This window comes from Talpa occidentalis, unplaced genomic scaffold, assembly GCF_014898055.3.
Source record: "Talpa occidentalis isolate TD23 unplaced genomic scaffold, MPIMG_talOcc4v2.1 talOcc4.13, whole genome shotgun sequence".
In the NCBI taxonomy this organism is placed as follows: domain Eukaryota; kingdom Metazoa; phylum Chordata; class Mammalia; order Eulipotyphla; family Talpidae; genus Talpa; species Talpa occidentalis.
This window is the reverse complement of record NW_023601322.1, coordinates 41,874,400-41,894,481: the sequence shown is the minus strand read 5'-3', so window position 1 is coordinate 41,894,481 and position 20,082 is coordinate 41,874,400.

The following is a 20,082-nucleotide window of genomic DNA, read 5'->3' as shown; positions in this document are numbered from 1 at the left end:
AAATGTGGCCACTGCCAGAGACTGGGTCCCTGAGGAACTAGAGGAAGCTTGCTACAGAGGATTGGTACATGAAAGTTGAGGGAAAACTGAAAAGCCCAATTTCTTACTTTGGATTTAAAAATACCTACGTATTTGTTGAATGAATGAACAAACAAACATGAACAAACACGTCCTGACATAATTTCCTCCAATAGGTCCGGGTTCTTTTATGAACCATTTAATTGATTCAGCTTGTATCATTGGGCCCATACCCTGTTTCAGGCACTGGTGATACAGCGCTGTCAGGAAGACAGCACAATCCCTACCTCTCTAGAGCTGACGGTCTAGGAGGGAGGAAGATAAATGATCACCCAAATAGAGATTATAATGTAGTAAGTGCTATGATGGAAAAGCACCAAGTACTCAGAAAATTGTTACCTTAGGAGTCTAGCTTCTGAGACCCGAAGTATGTGTAGGAATTAGCAAGGTAGATAATAGAGGAAAGAGAGTTCTAGGAAGAAGGACTAACATGAGGGAAATACTGAAGGCAGCAGAGAGCTTGGGGCATTCTGAGAACTGGAATAAGGTCTCACTGGCTGAAATATTGTAAGCAGAGAGAAGACTGACAAGACTGGCAGGACTGGCAGAAACCAACTGGGAAGAGTCTAACTGACTATATTACTTACTTCTAGTTTACCCTAAATGCAATGTGAAATAATGACTTAATCAAATTTTGCTTTTAAGAAATCATTCTGATTACAGCATACTGAATGAATCAGAAATATAAAAGTGGATGTGTGGATACTCTTAAGAAGCTATTTCAACAATCCTAACAAGGCATGATGGCAACTTACACTAAGAATTGGAGATGAATTTACTATGTATTGTTGAAGTAGAATTGACAAACCTGAAATTCAATTAGCTATGGTCTGGGCAACAGAGTAGAGAGTGGTTCTAAACACTAATGGAGCACACCAGAAGGAAAGAATGGGTAGAGGGAGCAGTGGGAACAGAACAAGATTTTTAGTTTCTCACAATTCAAGTTTTAAATGTTCACAACCACCAAAATGAATGTGTTTAGAATGTAGTCATATATAAATGTCTTGAGTTCAAAAGAGAAAGAAGATATATATTTAGAAGTTACAGGTTATACAAACAGTAATTAAAATCACAGGAGTACCTGAGGTTGCCCCTGGAAAATGTAGAGAAAGAAGAGGTCAGTCAAGAAGACAGGAATGAGAAGCCACAATATGGAGAAAACCAAGAAAACTTGGTGCCAGTGGAGTCAAGAGAAGAAAGTATTCCAACAAAGGAACGTTGAATGTTACTGAATGTTAGGAAGCCTGACAGAAAAGAGTTATGAGGACAGAAGCCAGGCTAGAGTTGGTGGAAAAGACAGAAGTGAGGGGCCTCCCCTGGTGGCGCAGGCAGTTGAGCACCATGCTGTGAAGCTGTCTGCAGCCCCTGCAGCACCAGTTCGATCCCGGCAGCCTGGCGAGGGTCCCACATGGCATGGCAGACCTCTCCTGTCTTGCCCACTGCTCCCCTCAGCAGTGTATTTCATCAGTCTGCCTTGTCTGTTCCCTGCTCTGTCTCTGGTGAATCCTCTCACCCTCCTGTGCATCTGGTCTGTACCCCGGTTCTTGTATAAAATAAATTAATAACTAAATCTTTAAAAAAAAAAAAAGACAGAAGTGAGGAAGTACATGGGGCGTGAGCAGACAAGGATTGTGGTTATTAAAGTACAGTAAGAGGAGAGACTAGGACCAAAGCAGAGTGCATCATTCTTGCTGCTGTGCCATTGGTTGTTCCAGGTGGGAATTACTATAATATATTTAAATACTAATCAAACAGGTCCACATAGATGGAAAGGCTAGAGAGAATGGGGTTCAAATCACGCATGGAGCAAGTGGCATTGAATAAAAGAAGGGGTGCATCCCTCATCATAGCTTGTAAAAAAGATGGTACAGACAGACATAGGCTGCAGTGTAGATAATGTGAAAGGGATATGAGAGCTTCCACTTTCCCTTTTCAATAGGAGGCGGAATTATCTGAGACTGGGAGTAGGGAGTTTAAGTAGAATAGAAAAGGTACGAAATAGTACTCGAGGAAAAGAAGATGGAGCTCATGAGACAAAGTAGTACTTGGGTTCCCATGCAGTGGGAACCAAACTCAAGTTTGGTTACTGTGAGTACACAGTGTTGCTATCTGCCAGGTTGTGTCATATGATGAAACAGTATCATCAGGGAGTGAGCTTAGGGAAGACTGATGACTAGGTTCATTCAGGTGGGTGGACAGAAAGTGAAAGAAACATATGAGGGTATTTGCCACAAAGGCACGGTCATGATGAACAATGAAAGACCAAAACAATGTGAACACAAGAGGGACTGATGGGGTGAAAGAAAATGAAAGGGCTAGTGTACTAGAGTTGAAAGCAGGATGAGAGCAAGTCAGCAGAGAGATAGTAAAAGCAACTCCACCAAGTCAGCAGAGAGATACAAAAGCAGCTCTCAAGGGGCGGGTGAGTGGTTTCCATATTCTGCAGATGTGGGAATCTCTGTTCATGGCAGCCATCAAGTGTAGCCTTGGGAGAGGGTCATCTTACATAATGGCAAAGTGACCTACTATACCCTCTGGCCTTTTGCCTCCTGGTCTTGGTCTTAATTTAAAAGAGTCCTCAGTCCTGGTATGAGCAAAGCAATTTCACATTTGCATGGAATTCTCTAGCTCTCAGGATTTAGTCCTCATATCTTCTCCAGGACACAAGGACATAGGAAAACTGTCTGTCCTTTACTATAAATACTTCTCCCACTCTCCCCAAATTTTAATCTTTAAACATCTAGAGACTAAATGGGAAAAAAATGTAGAAGGCTAAGATAAGAATCCACCAGTCAAACCAGAGGAGCTTGGTCCACAATGATGTCATAGACCTAAAACTGGCAATTTGTGAAGTCAATCTGACACAGTGCAGTGTCATGCAAGTGTCAGATTAAAGTGCTTCTTTGTTGAAAACATGTGGGTCAGTGACTCCTTGCTAAAAACCACAGAAAGACTCCACTTCTCAGAAAGATGACTATGATTCCAATATTTACTTAAATCATTTACTTATTTGTGAATCACTTCATTCTTATACCAACAAATGTGTCATAAACTACAAAGATGACCCATACTTGTGGTTTGTGTCATAGTCTGCTAACCTAGCAAGGTCTCCTTGACTGATATTAATCCTAGATCAACAACAGGAAAACCAGAAGTTTCTGCCTTCCTCGGAGACAAGTGAGGACAAGGCAATTATTTCTTGCATAGAAAGATCCAGTTCTGATGATGGAAAGGGTGTGGACTCAGGTAAGGCCAAACACCACTTCAACTTAATCTACCATCCCCGTTCTCTGTGCCTGAAAAACATGCAAAGCACTCTACAAATAGGGGACCCCTGGGACTCCAAGGCCCTGTCTCTATTCTTCTAAGAGACTGCAATCCACACACTCGTAATAAGTTCTCTTTAAAATGTTATTGCAATTCTGCTTCTCTCCTTTTTAATATTTCAGTATTTCAAGATGGAGACACCGACACATTGTAGTGGTCCAGAGTTTGACAATAATTCCCTGCATCTAATCAGGAACTTATTTAGCAAGCCTACTGTGTTGATGAGATCTCAGGACTATCCTTTCAAGAGGATAGCCATAAGATGGCAGTCTGGGCCAAAGATAAAGACGAAGAAAGGTCAAAGGGGATAGTTGGAACAAGAAGACCAAATGGTGACATTCCAGAAGCCACCAGTTCGGATTCTTCTCCTACACCTTTATGTGCCTACTCACAACCTCCTACAGAGACATGATACCATCATCCTTTTCCCAACTTCTAACTAAATTTTATTGGATCAGTATTATAATCAGGTAATAATACCAATGCTTACTATATGCCAGACATTTTACTGACTTTTTCAATGCTCAGATAATTTAATTCATATTAATTATACACACACACACACACATTTAGTAGTATCCCATTCCAAGTATAATGCAACTATACAAAGAGGTACTGCTAGTAAGTGGAGATAGGATTCAAACCCACACCTCTCAGGCTCCACAGCCCTAGTGTTGACCATATATAATGGTTCTTCCCAGAAGACAGAAGGTTAGGTACAATTTAGAAGCAGCAGCCCTGTTTTCCAGATTCAAAACGGACTCTTATTCCTCTATCCTTACTCCATTCTTATCACTTATCTCCAACCCAAATGTAAGATGCAGAAAAGAAAGCAATGCTGCCAAACATGAGATAGAAATGTCAGAAATTAGGTTGAGAGCTCCAACAGAAAAAAGAGGGTTAATTTTCAGAATATCCTAGGAGAATCTATGAACTGGAGCATAGAACATGTTGGGAATTAAGGTTCATGGTGCTGGAATTATCAGCTGAGGGCTGATAAAAGCATTTTTCCCTCATTTCCCACCAAGAGGCAGTAAAGTAAAAGATGTAGTGCGTCTGTTTTCTGTCACTAATCCTGACTACAGACTCCCATGCACACCTATGAGAATAGGCTCTAAGGCAGTAAAAAGAGCTAGGTGTCATAACTCCAACAATGCGAGAAGGAAAACAGATCAGTAGGAGCCTGGGGAACAGAATGTAAGAGAACATGAAATGTTCTCGGTTTCAGTCACATATACAAATTATGAAACAGTTGGAATTCATCAGAAATTTTTTGTGGGCCAACTTTTCGTGAAATGCTTTGCTCAGTCTGGAGAAGTGTGAAGAACCGGCAGCTGACTTATAATGGCTTGTTTTGAATTTAAGTCTGGGTACATCCCAGCAGTATACATCTCCAAGGCCCTCCAATGACCAGCTGAGTCAGCACTGCAACCGCAAAGTTCCCATGGAAAAGGTTGTCACTGGAGACATCATAATCAACTAAGCCATACTTAGGCTTCCAAGGCAAAGACCAAAAAAGTATGCTCTTCTCTAAATGCCTACAGGATTACTTTGCAAAACCATCTGAACCAGTCCATAGATAGCCCCTTCTTCACAACATTCCAGATTTATTCTGGGAGCTCTTAGGGAAGACCCCCAGTCCTAGATAGTCTGGGAAGGAAATGCCATCTTGTTCATTGATTAAAAAAGTACCTGTACCCCTATGTTTATTGCAGCACCATTTATAATAGGGTAAACCTGGAAACAACCCAAATGCCCACAAAAAGATGACTAGATCAAGAAGATGTGGTATATATACACAATGGAATACTATTCAGCAATCAAAAAAAGATAAACTCATGCCATTCGCAGCAACATGGATGGAGCTAGAAAGAATTATGCTCAGTGAAATAAGTCAGAAGGAAAAAGAAAAATATTGGATGGTTTCAATTATAGGAGGAATATAGGGGAACCAAATAAGACATCAGGGGGAAAACAATTATAACAATACAAAACAAAAACAAACAGACAATTATAAACCAAAGACATCCTGCAGGGGAGGAAGAGGAAAAGGGATCAGAGGGAGGGAGGGAGGAACACAGGGGACTGTGGTGATGGTGCACGGGTGCATTGGTGAAGGAAATTTCATGGGGACTACACCTAAGGGGGGGAAGCAAACATTGTTTAAAAATGAACAATGGTGTAAATATATATATATATATATATATATATAAAAGGTAAAATAAAATAAAATAAAAATGAACAAAGGTGTAAAAAATATATTAAAAAATAAAAAATAAACATAGAGAGGGGAGTAAGAAGAGGGGCACAGATGTGGTACTTACTTGCCCACCACTAGGTGGTAAGCAAGTTAATAGAGCTAAGATCCAAGTCGCTTCACAACACGGAAAAAGCCTGCTGTGCACCAGGCACTGTATCTGCCCCAGATGACTAAGACATTGTCCCAAGCCCAAGGAACTGATCATCTCCTGGAATGTGTCTCATCTCAGGACTTTCAAATCACTTTTTAAAAACCCTAACTACTGGGCCTCCCTGGTGGCACAGTGGTTGAGCGCTGGGTTGTGAAGCTGCCCGCAACCTCTGCAGCGCCGGGTCAATCCCCGGCTGCCGGGTGAGGGTCCCACAAGGTGCGCAGACCTCTCCTGCTACCCGCTGCTCCCATCAGCAGTGTACTTCGTCAGTCTGCCTGCTCTGCTCTCAGTTCTGACTCTGGTGAAATCTCTCACCCTCTCACGCTTCTGACTGTACCCAGTGCTTGTATAAATAAATAAATAAATAAATTTTAAAAAAAAATTAAAAAACCCTAACTACTCCAAAACATTTATTTTTTACAGTATTCATTTGAACATAGCACAGACTAACTGGAACTATAGTTCTCTTCCTAAGTGTATGGACCATATTTGTAACTGGATTTTGGGCTTTCAAGGGCAAAGCTGTGTGTCATGAACCTCTTTGTGTCCCTCTGTCTAGTACTGTGCCTGCACTTAATGAACTGCTTCAATATTTTTTTAAATTGGAGTAATAATGCAGCATATATAGGTCTCAGGCGGGCATCATCAAGAATTCAGTCGGTGTTTTTTTTGCAGATGAGATGGTGGTGGTGGTGGTGTGGGAGAGTAATGTGATCTGTATATAGAGAAGCAAAAGGATTAGCAAGAACTTGCTTGTTCCCTCAATACCAATAAAAAGAAAACCAGGTTTGTATAAACATATCAATATTGTATGGTTAAAACTTATACAAGCAAAGCACAACAAACTAGTAGTTTATCATTCAGAGCAGAGGCTCTTGAACCAGACTATCTGCATTTGAAAGTCATTTCCACCATTCACTCATTAACTGTTACTTAAAATCTCTGCACCTTGGTTTTCTTATGTATAAAATAGGAATATTATGCACATGCTGAAACTTATGTTACAGTGCAATGCTACTTCAATTTAAAAAATCTAGATAGGCTTTCCTGGTGGTGCAGGCGGTTTGCAGAGCTGTGAAGCTGTCCATAGCCTCTGCAGCACGGGTTCAATCCCAGCTGGCCAGTGAGGGTCCCACATGGTGGGCAGACCGCTCCTGTTTTGTCTCTCCCACTGCTCCCCTCAGCAGTGTATTTCAGTCCGTCTGCCTGTTCTGTTTCCCGCTCTGTCTCTGGTAAATCCTCTCACCCTCCCGCACATCTGGCCTGTATCCCAGTTCTTGTATGCATGAATAAATAAATCTTATAAAAAATCTAGAGAATAAAATAGGAATAATAAGAACACATTCTTTTGAAAATTATGTGTCAACACATGTAAAACAGAATAGTGTCTGACACATAGTAAGTACTCAACAAAAACTAACTCCCTTTATCATCTGCACATAATTTTGCTTCAGTGTAGTTAATATATAACCATAAGATTGGCAGAGCCAAATCACTAGACAACAAAACTTGTTCATGAATTTATTCTAAACAGTAACTTTTAAGTGACATCTTGGGCTTGATATGCTTTAGTTCAATGCTCCTTCATCTATAGAATAATAATGTATTCAAGAAATCTTTATTAAGCACCTACTGTGTGCTAGAAGACAGAGACATAGAATGTGGCTTCTCTCAAATAGCTCACAGTCTAGGGATAATTTTAGTACACTACATGCAGAGACAAGGGCCAACACAAGGCACTGTGGGATACAAAGAAGAGGCAAATAACCCATCCTGAAGGTGTCAGAAGAGGGCTCTGAGAAGTGAGTCATTAAAGAAAATAATAATAATAATGTTTATAATTATAATGTGTTCCATATGTCTTAACAATTTATAAAATGTTGTAATATCTATAACCTTGTTTAATGAAAACTAATTGGTAACTGTTTCAAAATGCAGGCACATGAACTGTACCAGACCTAACTGCATCCTTCCCTGATGGTTGTTTTTGAGTTGAGAGGAAGCATGTCTTTATCTCTTTAGTCACAAGCCCCAAAGGTGAGAGGACAGAGCTGCCTGCTGCCCTGTCTCCAGCTGAGCAGAACTCCGAGGCAAAGAGGCAGAAGTGAGAAAGATAGTATTGCGTATTTTGGGTCAAGCTGTCCCTAACGATAGTGCCACCTGCCCTTTCCACTCGGATACATGCACTGATGATGACGATGAATAGCACAAAACTCTCGTGTAAAATGTGTTTCCAGGCAAGGAAGGAGTGCTGTATGTTTGCCATCAACTTGCAATGAATTTCTGTTTAGTCAATAGCTAAAAACTGTGTCTCACTTAGGAAGCATCTCTAGATACTCACTCTAGACAATGAAATCTAGTTCCTTGTTGCTGGTTTGTTTGTTTGTTTTTTTTAAATCTCCTTTCTTTTATTTGCCCTATTAACCCAAAGATGCTTTGTTGTTTGGAAAAGACAGTTATTTAAACACCGTCAGTGTTTTGATACTTGAAACTTATATTTGGGAGACAAAAAAAACTAGCTCTATCACAAGGCTTCTCACAGATCACACTTCCCAAAGTATGGATAACTTGCTACTCTGGCACCGTTAAGGATACCAGACCCATTCCATACCCATCCCAAACTCATCTTAAAGCCAATACTTATATTTTGTCAAAAATGGCAACTCAGGTATGAATCTTAACTGTCCATCTGCACATCTCAGATAAGATACCACCCTCTAACAAACAAGTACATTCCTAAGTTTCCCTAGTACTTCTCTTATCTCTTCCTTAGCAAAGCAAATTCACTCTGGGCCACAGCTTCAAATGGCCTCCATAGTCATCTCCAAAAAAAAAAAAATCAATCTTCCTTTTTCCAATATCTACTTATTACTGTTGCCAAAAATACCAGAAACCAAGAGCTTTCCATACTACGCAAAGCATTAGACAAGTAGCAATTTAACTTCACAGTGTTTTAGCTGCTTACCATAGTCCAAGTACCTATGATTTATCTCATTCATTTTTTTTAACAATATGGGAATTCTGTAATAAAATTTGAACAGATTTTCTTTGCCCATTTTACAGATCAGTGTGTACAAATGATTTCTTCAAGTTTACCAGACTATGAGTGACAGAGTCAGGCAAGAACTCCATATATTTTGCCTATTATATTCTGAGACAAGAGAAACCACTATGAGGATCTAAATCCCAAACCAATAATAAAAAGCACTTAACTTTAAAACTTTGATTGCTTTTTCCTTCATTTTCTTCTTGGGATATATGATATTTGGCTTTAATACATACATATTTGGGGTGAGAAATAATTTAATATTTATCTCCTTTGGATAAAGAGTCCAAAATGTTACAAAAACAACATGACTTGTTTTCATTAAGGGCTTTAAGTGAGGTGAGCAGCAGTGCCTCTTATACAAGCTGTTTCTCACTGCATACCTTGAAATGAAAAGACATAAATAGCACAAAACTGACAGCTATTGTCTCTCCAAACATACTGGTGGTTGCCAGCAGTGAGTGAAAGGAAGGGAGTCTGATATGGCAGAAGGCTGTTAAAAGCACAAGCTTACAGTTATAAAATAAATTAAGACATGAGAATATAATGTACAGCCTGGTGATTAAGGCTAGTAATACTGTATTGCATATTTGAAAGTTGTTACAAGAGTGGATCTTGACAGTTCTCATTATACACACACAAAAATTAACACTATGTGTTAATGGATGTTATCGAGATATATTATGGTGAGCATTTCACAGTATATGCAAATATCAAATCATTATGCTGTACACCTGAAACTAATAAAATGAATAAAATGTTATATGTCACCTATATCTACGTTTTTAACATCTCTCCAAAATAAGTACTTTAGATGTGGCTTTAGGACTCTGATATGTCTGAGTGTCTCTCATACTTTACATCATTGTATCTTCCTGGAGGATAAGTCAGAAAACTCCAGAGAAAAATGTTTTCTTCCCAGTTCTTCCCCAAGAGAGGTTTTTAATGTTGAAGGCTTTCTCATTAGAGAAGCCATGTTCATTTCAAAGGAAGAGATTTTTCATCCTCTTCAAAACAACCACTACACTGCCCAAGAGAGTCAAGCAAGGCAATCACCACATGGAACTGTTTGGTAGTATCCCTGGTGCCCTGAGAAGACAGGATGGAAAGATGAAATGACAGGACATCACTCAATAGCACATAACTGGGGACCACCCGGAGCTGCGGTGGCCTGTGTCTCTGGTGGAGACCTCCAAAGAGCGCTGGCTTTAACTGAAAAGTCAAAAACAGTAGCAAAATTATGCCAGTGACACCATACGCTAGCCTCCAGGGGTCACTGTTAACACAGTAGCTACTTCAAAAAGCAAGTCTCCAGAGAGATCCAAAATGTAAGAAAAAAATAAACAATTAATTAATAACAAGAGAAAAAAAATTCTTCTCCAACCAAAGCTTTCTATTAGCCTTGCCAGATATAGACAACATCATTGACAGAATATTTTAAGACCTGACATTCCTTGACATATCCATTATTGCTTTTTTGAAACAACTTCCATTATTATGACTTTCACAAAATTATCTTTTAATTTCAAGGAACAAAAAGTGATTCTTTTAACACCTCATAGCTAAGAAATTCACATAATTGGCATGACTTATTACACACTATTTCTTCCTCTAGAATCATCTATTTTTCATTTCTGTATAGTTTATGAACATGGGGGGAAGATGAATTCATAAAATTTAGGGCAGGAAAAAGGTCCAATTACGTATGTAATATATATGGTGTCAAAATTCCACAGGAACAATATCAAAATATTATTAAATTACCATAGCAAATTCTAAAAGGTAGCAAAATAATTTATCTCAGTATTACTAATTACCAAGGACACTTAAGCAAACAAAAAGTGAGTAGTCATTTTAAAGATAATTTAAATTTGTTTTTAACCCAGAACAACTTTTTCTAAACTGTATTCCCTATTTAAAGTACTTTGGATAACTCAGAAAGAAGAAGAAAAATACTGCTATGGTCTCACTCATAGCAGAAATTTAGAAAACCTAAATAAGAGACCAGGAAAAAGACTAATCAATACAAAGTAAAAATCAAAATCAACAAGTAAAAATCAAAATCAAACCAGAGACATACTATGGGGGTTGGGGGGTGGGTGGGAGGGGCAGGGAGAGGAAGGACTAGAGTCAAAATAAGGGGAGGGTTGCAATTTTATGGGGAATAGAACCAAAACGAAAATGCATACATTGTGCAAAGATGAAAAATGATGTAAGAATTATATAAAATAAAATATTAAAAAAATAAATAAAGTACTTTGGAAATGATACAAACTATTTCTCTCTTTGTAAAAGCATAATGCACAAAAAGAGATTTAGCTATTTAACTCAGTAGTCCTTACACTTACTCTTGACCACTGAACATATAATGCACTGAATAATTTTTAATTCCTTATGAAATATATTATAAACAATAAGAATAACATATTATAAGCAGCCTGAAAAATGCTGACCTCAGGTTTAAGTTAGCACCAAGAAAATTTAAGATGTTTTAAATGCTATAAATAATATTTATTTTTATTTTCCTCTTGATTTTTGAAATTTCCTTTTGGAAAGTTATCACGATAATCTATGTCAGGATATGTTATAATCCAAATTGTTGATTTCATTTTCAGTTATGTTCTAATGACACAGAAATGTATACTCATATACTATTAATATTTTATCATTTTCACACAATATTTTTTATTTCTCCAAAGAAGTTCAAAATATACTCCAAGCATTTTGTAACTCATTTTCATAACACCACTGGGTCACAGGTGGAGATTAATTGTTCCATTTTACAGATGTTGGAAAGGTATTTTAGAGAGAGTGAGTCTCAAATAAAGTTGAATATAAAACTCGCTTATTGAGCCTTCAGAATAATCTTTCATCCAGATGGCAATGTTCCTCTATGAATTAAAAGTATGGTTTCTCTCTGTGTGTGGCCGTGTCCTTAGGGAAAATAAAATAAAGAACAAGTGAAATGTACAATGGGTAGAATATTCTCCACAGTTGAAACGTTTGATCAAGGATCTCTCCAGCAAGATTTCTGAATAACAAGCTAAGGGAATAAGCCCCTCCAGGCAGAAGGAGAGAGCATTTGGTGATATAATTCTAATGGTGAGACAAAGAGCTTAGTATCAATCATGAATTTACAGTCATCTACTTCCCTCAAGATCTACTGGCAGGGTTTGCATAGTCATTTGCTCTGGGCCACAAAACAAAATACAGAACAAATCAGTTGAAATAGTTTTAAATCTCTTAAAATAATTGAGTCCTCTGCATCCACTGAATATGCTCAAGAGAATTAATGATTTTTAAATCACAGCTGTTGTTCTTATTCTCATTTCCAAAAGGTTTGGAGGCTATCATTTAAGGAAAAGCTTCCTAATAGTTTCCCAGCTTTTTACATCATCCTACACATATACACTCACACACAATTATCTTCCAGTCGCTGGCAGGACATTGCTATTCCTTAATAATAATAATAATAATTCAAAAACAGGAAGTATTGCGTTTTTTCTTTTATAACATTTTTAACATTTAACATTGCTGCCTGGTACATTTTACCCAAGAGAAATGCTTACCTGGGCAGAGCTATTTGTGCCATTATTCCTCACAAGGTTATTGACAATCCAGGCCTTACCCTGAAGGTCTTCATTTCTATACTTACCTTAGTCCTCATTCCTAAACTTAGCTAATTCTTAGCCAATTCTGTTATAATTCAAAGGGAACTTAAGGATCCAAAGTTTGAGTTTGGGGGGTGGAATAACTCAGTTCCTCTCTCACTGGAACCTTCCTGCCTCTTGATGCGTCCATCCGGGAAACTAGTCTAATCCCAGATCTCAGGCTAAGCCTGGGCTGCTCACGGCTGTTCTGCCTCCCAGACGCCACCCACTGTATTCATGGTTTCCACACATTTCCATCACTTCTCACCCACTGCTCTGTCTACTGTGCTCTGCCAAAGCACCCAGATCATATCTAGTTACCATCCACGAGGCAACGCCATGGCTCACCAGTACCCGTCCAGCCACCTGCATAGACCCTCAAAATCCTAAATTCCAGGCACTTTAGTACAAGTATCACCCAGGTTTTCTAAAGTTTGTGTTAAGCCTCCACAACAGTACCTGCTTTCAATAACCGAAGGAAATCGCAGCACGGTTTTCTCTTTTACGACAAAAGTCGAAAAGCTAAAATGGTGTCACCGCTTGCTTTGCCACAGCCCTTCGTGCTACACTCTGCACCGGGGTAGCGAGAACCGCCGCGCGGAGCTCCTGCCCGGAACCACTTCCTGCAGGTGTGCATGCATCTAGGTGTGCATGTATCACCCCTGCTTCTAACACTGTATGTTAGTGTTAATTTATGTGTTGTTTGGTATTATGTATATATTATTTATTTGGTGTTATCTGATAGATTATTTCTCAGGTCTGGAAATGCTGAAAATTCTTCCGTGATCAATTAATGATAATTGTGTATTGCTTTCCACCATTTCAGCTTAAGAAAGCTTTCATGGGAAAACTCTATATTGTGGCATAGCAAGGAAACTAATATAAGCATCCAGAGTGTTAACTGTTCCAAAGACACTGAGAATCTGGAAGAACCAGAGATTGAAAATGTCGTCAGTCAGGCAATAGATGCTCACACAGCTAAGTACAAAGAAACTCAATATAGACACATTGAAAAAATGGCTACATGCCCTTCATTACGCTGATAATTCCCACCCCACATCTGCCCCTTCCCTGTGGGGGAAAGTCACCACCAGGTGCCAGTGCAGAGAAGATGGGATTGTGGTGCGGTGGCTCACAGCACAGGCTCTGGGTTCACATTGGTTCCAGCCCATGTTCACCACTTAGTAGCTATATAATCTTCAGAACAGTACTTGGTCTTCCTAACCTCCATGTTTACATTGGTAAACTGGGGCAGATAACCAATTACCTCATTAGGTTTTTGTAAGGACTAAATGAGACAATCCACATAAAGCACTGAGCACTAGGTGCCAGCTAACACTAGAGAAATGTTAACTATTATTAGCAGTAAGCTTTTCCCATCAGTTAAATTTTTTTAAAAAAGGTAATAAGAAATAAACAAAACAACACTGGTACTAAGAATGTCAAAAAAAAGACAGACTGAGCCTAACTGTGGCCTAACTTTCCCATAACTTCCATTTTCATTCCTCACTTTCATCATGTTTCCTTGTGGCAGCAGGCCATGACACCAGGAGGACCAGGAGGTTGACAACTGCATCATTTCTCAGCCATTGAATCCCCCACCACTAACTTCACAAGTCACTTGCATCCTCAGTGTGCTACTGAAGGGCAAGAGGTATGCCTTCTGCTTGAGGAACTATTAAAAATCCAAGATTACATTCATCCTTGAACACTCTTGAAAAACTTTTGCTGCAAGCTGATCAGACTTTCAAGTCTTTTTTCACTGACTGGCCAAACTATGTGTCATGGTAGGTATTATATGCAGGAACCCAGCTTCAACCATGGAGTTTTCAGTATTCCCCGGCAAGCCAGGGTTATATCTTGACCTCTTTCAGAGAGAGAATGCTGTCTTCAGGATCCTCTAATACTAATTTCACCTTGGCTATTTCTGAAAATTTGAAAAATCCTCTAGAGAAATGCTGAAGTATATAATACTGTGCACAAGTTTTCCAAAGAACAGAAAAGTTATCTAACTAAAAGTCTGTATTTCAAAAATGTGGAATCTGACCCCAGAGAGAAGTGAAATTTAGTTGATCTCAAGAGGTTTATTTGCAAGAAAATATAAGAATGGAATGGAATGGAGTGAAGTGGGGTAGAGTGGAGGATGGAATAGAATAGAATAGAATAGAATAGAATAGAATAGAATAGAATAGAATAGAATAGAATAGAATAGAATAGAATAGAATAGAATAGAATAGAATAGAATAGAATAGATCAGAATATGTTCCACATAGCAAGGGTGAGTTACTGTGTCATGTCTTAACAACACATATATGTGTAAGTATGCTGGCTCATAATGGGAAAAAATGTAGTACTTACTATGGATCAAAATAAAATATTTTTTTAAATCACATGACTAGTAAGATGACTAACTCATTATTGACCCATTCTATATGCCAATAACATGTCAGTCAAGGGGACTGAACATTGGAAAAATATCCAGGAATGTCCAGTAAAATTTAGCTGCAAGTCTAAAAGTTACTCAGACTAATTAGGGAAAATTAATTCAAGATTCAACTTATATCAAACAGCTGGAAACTTAAGAAGTAGTCAGAGAATATAGGTATAACACCAGACTATAAGGACTCAAATCTTTGTCCCTTCAATGGTTGTGTGGTCAAGGATCAAATACTTAGCCTTTCCAAGACTAAGTTCCTCATCTATGATATGGGGATAAAAGTTGAGTTACAAGGAAATGTAAAGGAATTATTATAATGAATTATTATAAATGGAATATATAGAACTAGCACAGGGCCTTACAAAATTAAGCTCTACCAGCCATTATTACAGTTGCCATTGAAATGGGGAGTTATTGTTGCTTATTAAAAGCAAAAATATGTCATTGTTTAAACTGTACCTAGAAGATAAACCCAGCATACCATGAAAACCAGATGCTATTTTTCTTTATTAAGGTACTCAGTCCATTAACACTCCTGGCAATTCAAAATACCAAATCTTCATGAACAAACAAGAGAGGACTAGTGCTCTATTTCCAGCCAGAGTTATCCAAACAGTGGGTATAAGACTGGAGACGTGGGGTTAATACCATTGTATTTTGTTCTGTGTAGCAAGAGCCAGTATAGGTTCACATATAAATGCAAATACTATATCCAGGTGATGATATGTGAAGAAAATTTTGCATTTAATCTTTTTTTTTTTTTTTCATAAAATGCCAAAAAGAATTCACAGCCTTAAAGTTTGATCAGGATGGAATTAGTTTATTTTCTTTTAAAAAAAGAAGTTATTACTCTCACCTACCAGCTCTTCCCTTTCAGGACTTCCTCCATGGCTCAGCAGGGACACGCATTGAAGCAGGGTGAGGAAGCTGCAACCTGCCAGCAATGGAAATCTAAGGAAGAAAAGCAGGCAGGAGGTGCCAAGGGGTAGCGGGGGTGGGGTGGAGGGCCTGGGATACAGAACCTGTATATTAATAGGAACAGCAGATTTCTGCTCTTATTTTCTCCAATTTCTTCCTCTGAACTTGGTGTTCTGCTTCATAGCAGCAAGGCAAAAATGATGCAATACTATCCTGCTGTTTTAGGGGAGACTGAATGTAGAAATGTTTAGGAAAGAGGAGGGTTCACCAAGCCCTAGATTGCTTGAGCAGTCAATAAATGACATTAGGGTGACCCAGATTGGGACATTTTAAGAACTCCATTCTCCTTCTGGGGTGTCATCACTCTAGTGAGCATGCAGTCTCACTGTTCTTGTTCTTGGGCCTCATGGGGCAGCGTGCCAAAGAAACAGCTTCTTCTGGCTGATTTTCAGGTGAAGATTACCTTAAGAGTAAGGGGTGGGCCAAATGGGTGAAGGTGGTCAAAAGTTACAAACTTCCAGCTGTAAAACAAGTAAGTCCTGGAGATGTAATGAACAGCATGGTAAGGAAAGTTAATAATACAGTATTGTATATTTGAAAGCTGCTAACAGAGTAGGTCTTCAAAGTTTTCATCACGAGAGAAAAAAAAAGATGTATACCAAGGTGAAAATGCATACATTGTACAAAAATGAAAAATGATGTAAAAAATATATAAAATAAAATAATTTCTAAAAAGATGTATAACCTTGTGTGGTAATACTGTTAAATAGACTTACTGTGGTGATCTTACATGTGTATATGAAATCATTATATTATACATCTTAAACTAATGTTTTATATGTCAATTATATCTCAATTTTAAAAAATTCTTAATATGTGAGAAAAGGAATTTCTTAGAGCAGTGGAAATACAGCTGACTCTGGTTCCAATCAGAATACTAGTTTATAGAAATAAGCAGAAAAACATCCACTACTATGCTAGTTAACTTACCTAAACTAATCTTTATCCTGTGAAATATGTTTATTTATCCCTAGTTTACAGATGATAAAATAATAGCTAAGTAATTTGTTTGCATCCATATGGCCAGCGAATACTGTGGTCAGCTTTGGGAGATAGAGTCCCCCTCTTTACTCACAAAGTTCCTTCCCAAAACAGTAAACAACCTACTCTTTTATTTTTTTAATTGTTATTCATTTATTTATTTTATTACATCGCTGTAGTCCCCATCATTCTCCTGTCACCATATCACCCATGAACCATCACCATATTCCTTTGTGTTCTTCCTTCCCCTGCTTTGACCCCTATTTGCTCCCCCTCCCTTGCGTATGCCCCAGGTCTATGGTCGATTGTTAGTTTTGTCATTTTCTTGATCTTTCATTTGGTTTCTCTATATTCTGTATATAAGTGACGTCATCTTTCTCCTTCTGACTTATTTCTGCCAGCAAATCCCTTCCAGCTCCATCCATGTTCTTGCAAATGGCATGAGTTCATCTTTTTTGATTGCTGAGTAATATTCCATTATGTAAACATACCACACTTTTTGATCCATTTGTCTGTTTGGAGGCATTTGGGTTTAAACAACGTACTCTTCACCCCTCTTTTCAAACCTCTTTCCTCTGTGTACAAAGAAGAGGAAGGAGAGGAGGTGAAATGAGCAGAGAGAAAAAGAAGGTCAGTGATTTCTTAGCTTCCTCCCATTCACAAACACCCTCACATATCAGAGTCTAGATGGCTCATTCAAGAACAATTTAGCACCAGCAGAGAGTAGAGCCAGAATTCTCTTGCCAGTAGGAAGATGCAGAGACAGTCCTGGCATTCTTAATAGAGAGAAGCTTGCTCACGTTTAAAGAAACATCACTAAAAATGACAGATCACATTTCAAAAATACTCTCAATAAATATCACCTCCACTTGAATAATAAGCTGAAGCTATCATAACATCTAGTTAATTTTTCTAAGACCAAATAATAGTATCATTATGTTCTAGCCATGTTGGAGCTAAAAACAATGCAATAAATTTTTAATGAAAAAAACCTTTAAATTCATGTGAAATATCCTAATTGAAAAATGAATCTTCTATATTCCCAAAAAAGCACACAGGATACAGATCATGCTTATTGTTTTAAGAAGCAGACAATCCATACTAAAATTTGTTTTAAGAATTCTTTTTTCAGTTAAACATTTGCCATAACTCAGGGAAATGTTTGCATAACTCAGCATCATTCAAAACCAAGATGAATATACAATCCAATCCAAGATCATTTTCAAATCCCTGCTCCTATCAGATGTTCAGATAGAGAAATTTCATACAAAGCCTCTATTCTTAATGAAAATCCATCCCTCCTTCATTCCTCACCTCTGGCTGATCAAGACAAAAAGCAGCTTTTCCCTAAAGAAAGTAGATTGAGTAGTAGAAAGAGACATATAATGTGTATTCAACCCTCTGCCTGCTGCCAGCTCTGGGACTTAACTGGCTTTGAAATATGTATAAGCTAGGGTGACTATTGTATAATTCATCAAAGATTTATCAGACCTTTAAACTCAATTATACATTGTGACCATGGGACATTTTAAAATAACAATGATAACAAAAATATGAAATAATATAGGTCTCTTTTTTTTAATGAGCTCTAGGAAAAAAAAAACAGAGAATAGTGTTATAGTGTTTAAAGTTAATACTCAAACCTCTAAAAAAAAATTGTAACATGTCCTCATCATCCAACACTTAGGTTTTAAATTAATAACATATCTGCAAGGGTCCCTTTCTCAGTGAGAGGCTGCATTTACCTATAAAGAGCCAACACTTTCATTCAGGAGGTAAACATTGCGACAAAAAGTCTTCACAGCCCCAAAAGTTGGATCGTCATTCAAAAAAAAATTAGAAAACACTACTACTCCTCTTCAATCTTAGCTTTTGGATTTTGTTTCTTAAACGAAAGGGAACTTGGCAGGTATCCAATGTCAATGCCACTTTCCAATTATACAAATCACACAGATGGGATTGCACAGATCTAATTGTACAAATCTGAGCCCCAGAAATTCTGTGACTTGGCCAAGGTCACAGCCAGATAACTATATTCATTACTTTATTCAACAAAAAATTATTGAATCCCTAATATGTGCTAAGCATTGTATTAAGCACCAGGCTCTTCTGGGGCTCTGTGACTGTTAGGTCCCTTGGATGTATATATTGATGTGTATAATGACCCCATCTTAGCTCAGGACCAGGCCCAAGGCCCATGAGGAGGTTTTGAAAGAGGAACCACTGGCCCATGGTTCAGTGGTGCAGCAGAGCATGCCTGGCTCCACCACATGAGAAGGCCAACTCTGGCCGAGTTTGGGTTTCCCACTCCAGTGGAGTTCAGGTTTTGAAACTCGTGTGATTTTGAAACTGCACCAACCATGTATGAATTCAGGCACCCTGAAAGCTAAATAAGCTGGGACAGCAGATTCGATTCACAAATCTGGGCTGACACACTCATCCAGAGCTTCACCTCTTGATCTCCAAATCAAAAAACACTCTCGCCTGAAAGAGCTTCGCTTCAGACCTCCAACTCTTATTGGAGACTCTCACCTAGGAAGATGCTCACTTCATTACTTCAAATTGTCACCTGCCACTCCTGCCTCCAGCATGACCAGCACTGCCTCCTGACCCCTGGTGCTGTTCCTCCCACACTACCACCTGACCACCACTCCTGCCTCCTATGTATCCTGCAGACTGGCACCACTAGCCTATGCTTTTCACTTCTAAGATCTGTTTGCCACTGGTCTGTGCCCGGCACCACTAAGAGTTGCCTGCCACTGCCTGATCCTTGACATCACCTGCTGACTGGTGCCACTGGCCTGTGCCAAACCACCTCTAGAGCTATCTTCTGTTGCTGTTGCCTTCAAAGGTACTCAGTCTGGTCTCCAGACTACCGCTGATGGCTCCTGCAGTGCTGCCTCAGCAGTGCCACCTGTAATTAACTCCAGCTTCCACTGTGAGTTGGGTCCTGGTCCACCACTTACCCATTTGCCACTAGCTCTAGTCTCTCATCAAAGGACAACACCATCACATTCATGAGCAGCTTTTGTTTTGGACAACTGGACAATGGAGACACTATCTGGGTGGGGTAGGACAGGCAGTCATCTGTAGCCTTAGAAACCTTTTTCCCAATTTCCACCTTGTAAATAAACTGTCGTTATACTCTGTGTTTGAGTAATGTCTTGTAATTGT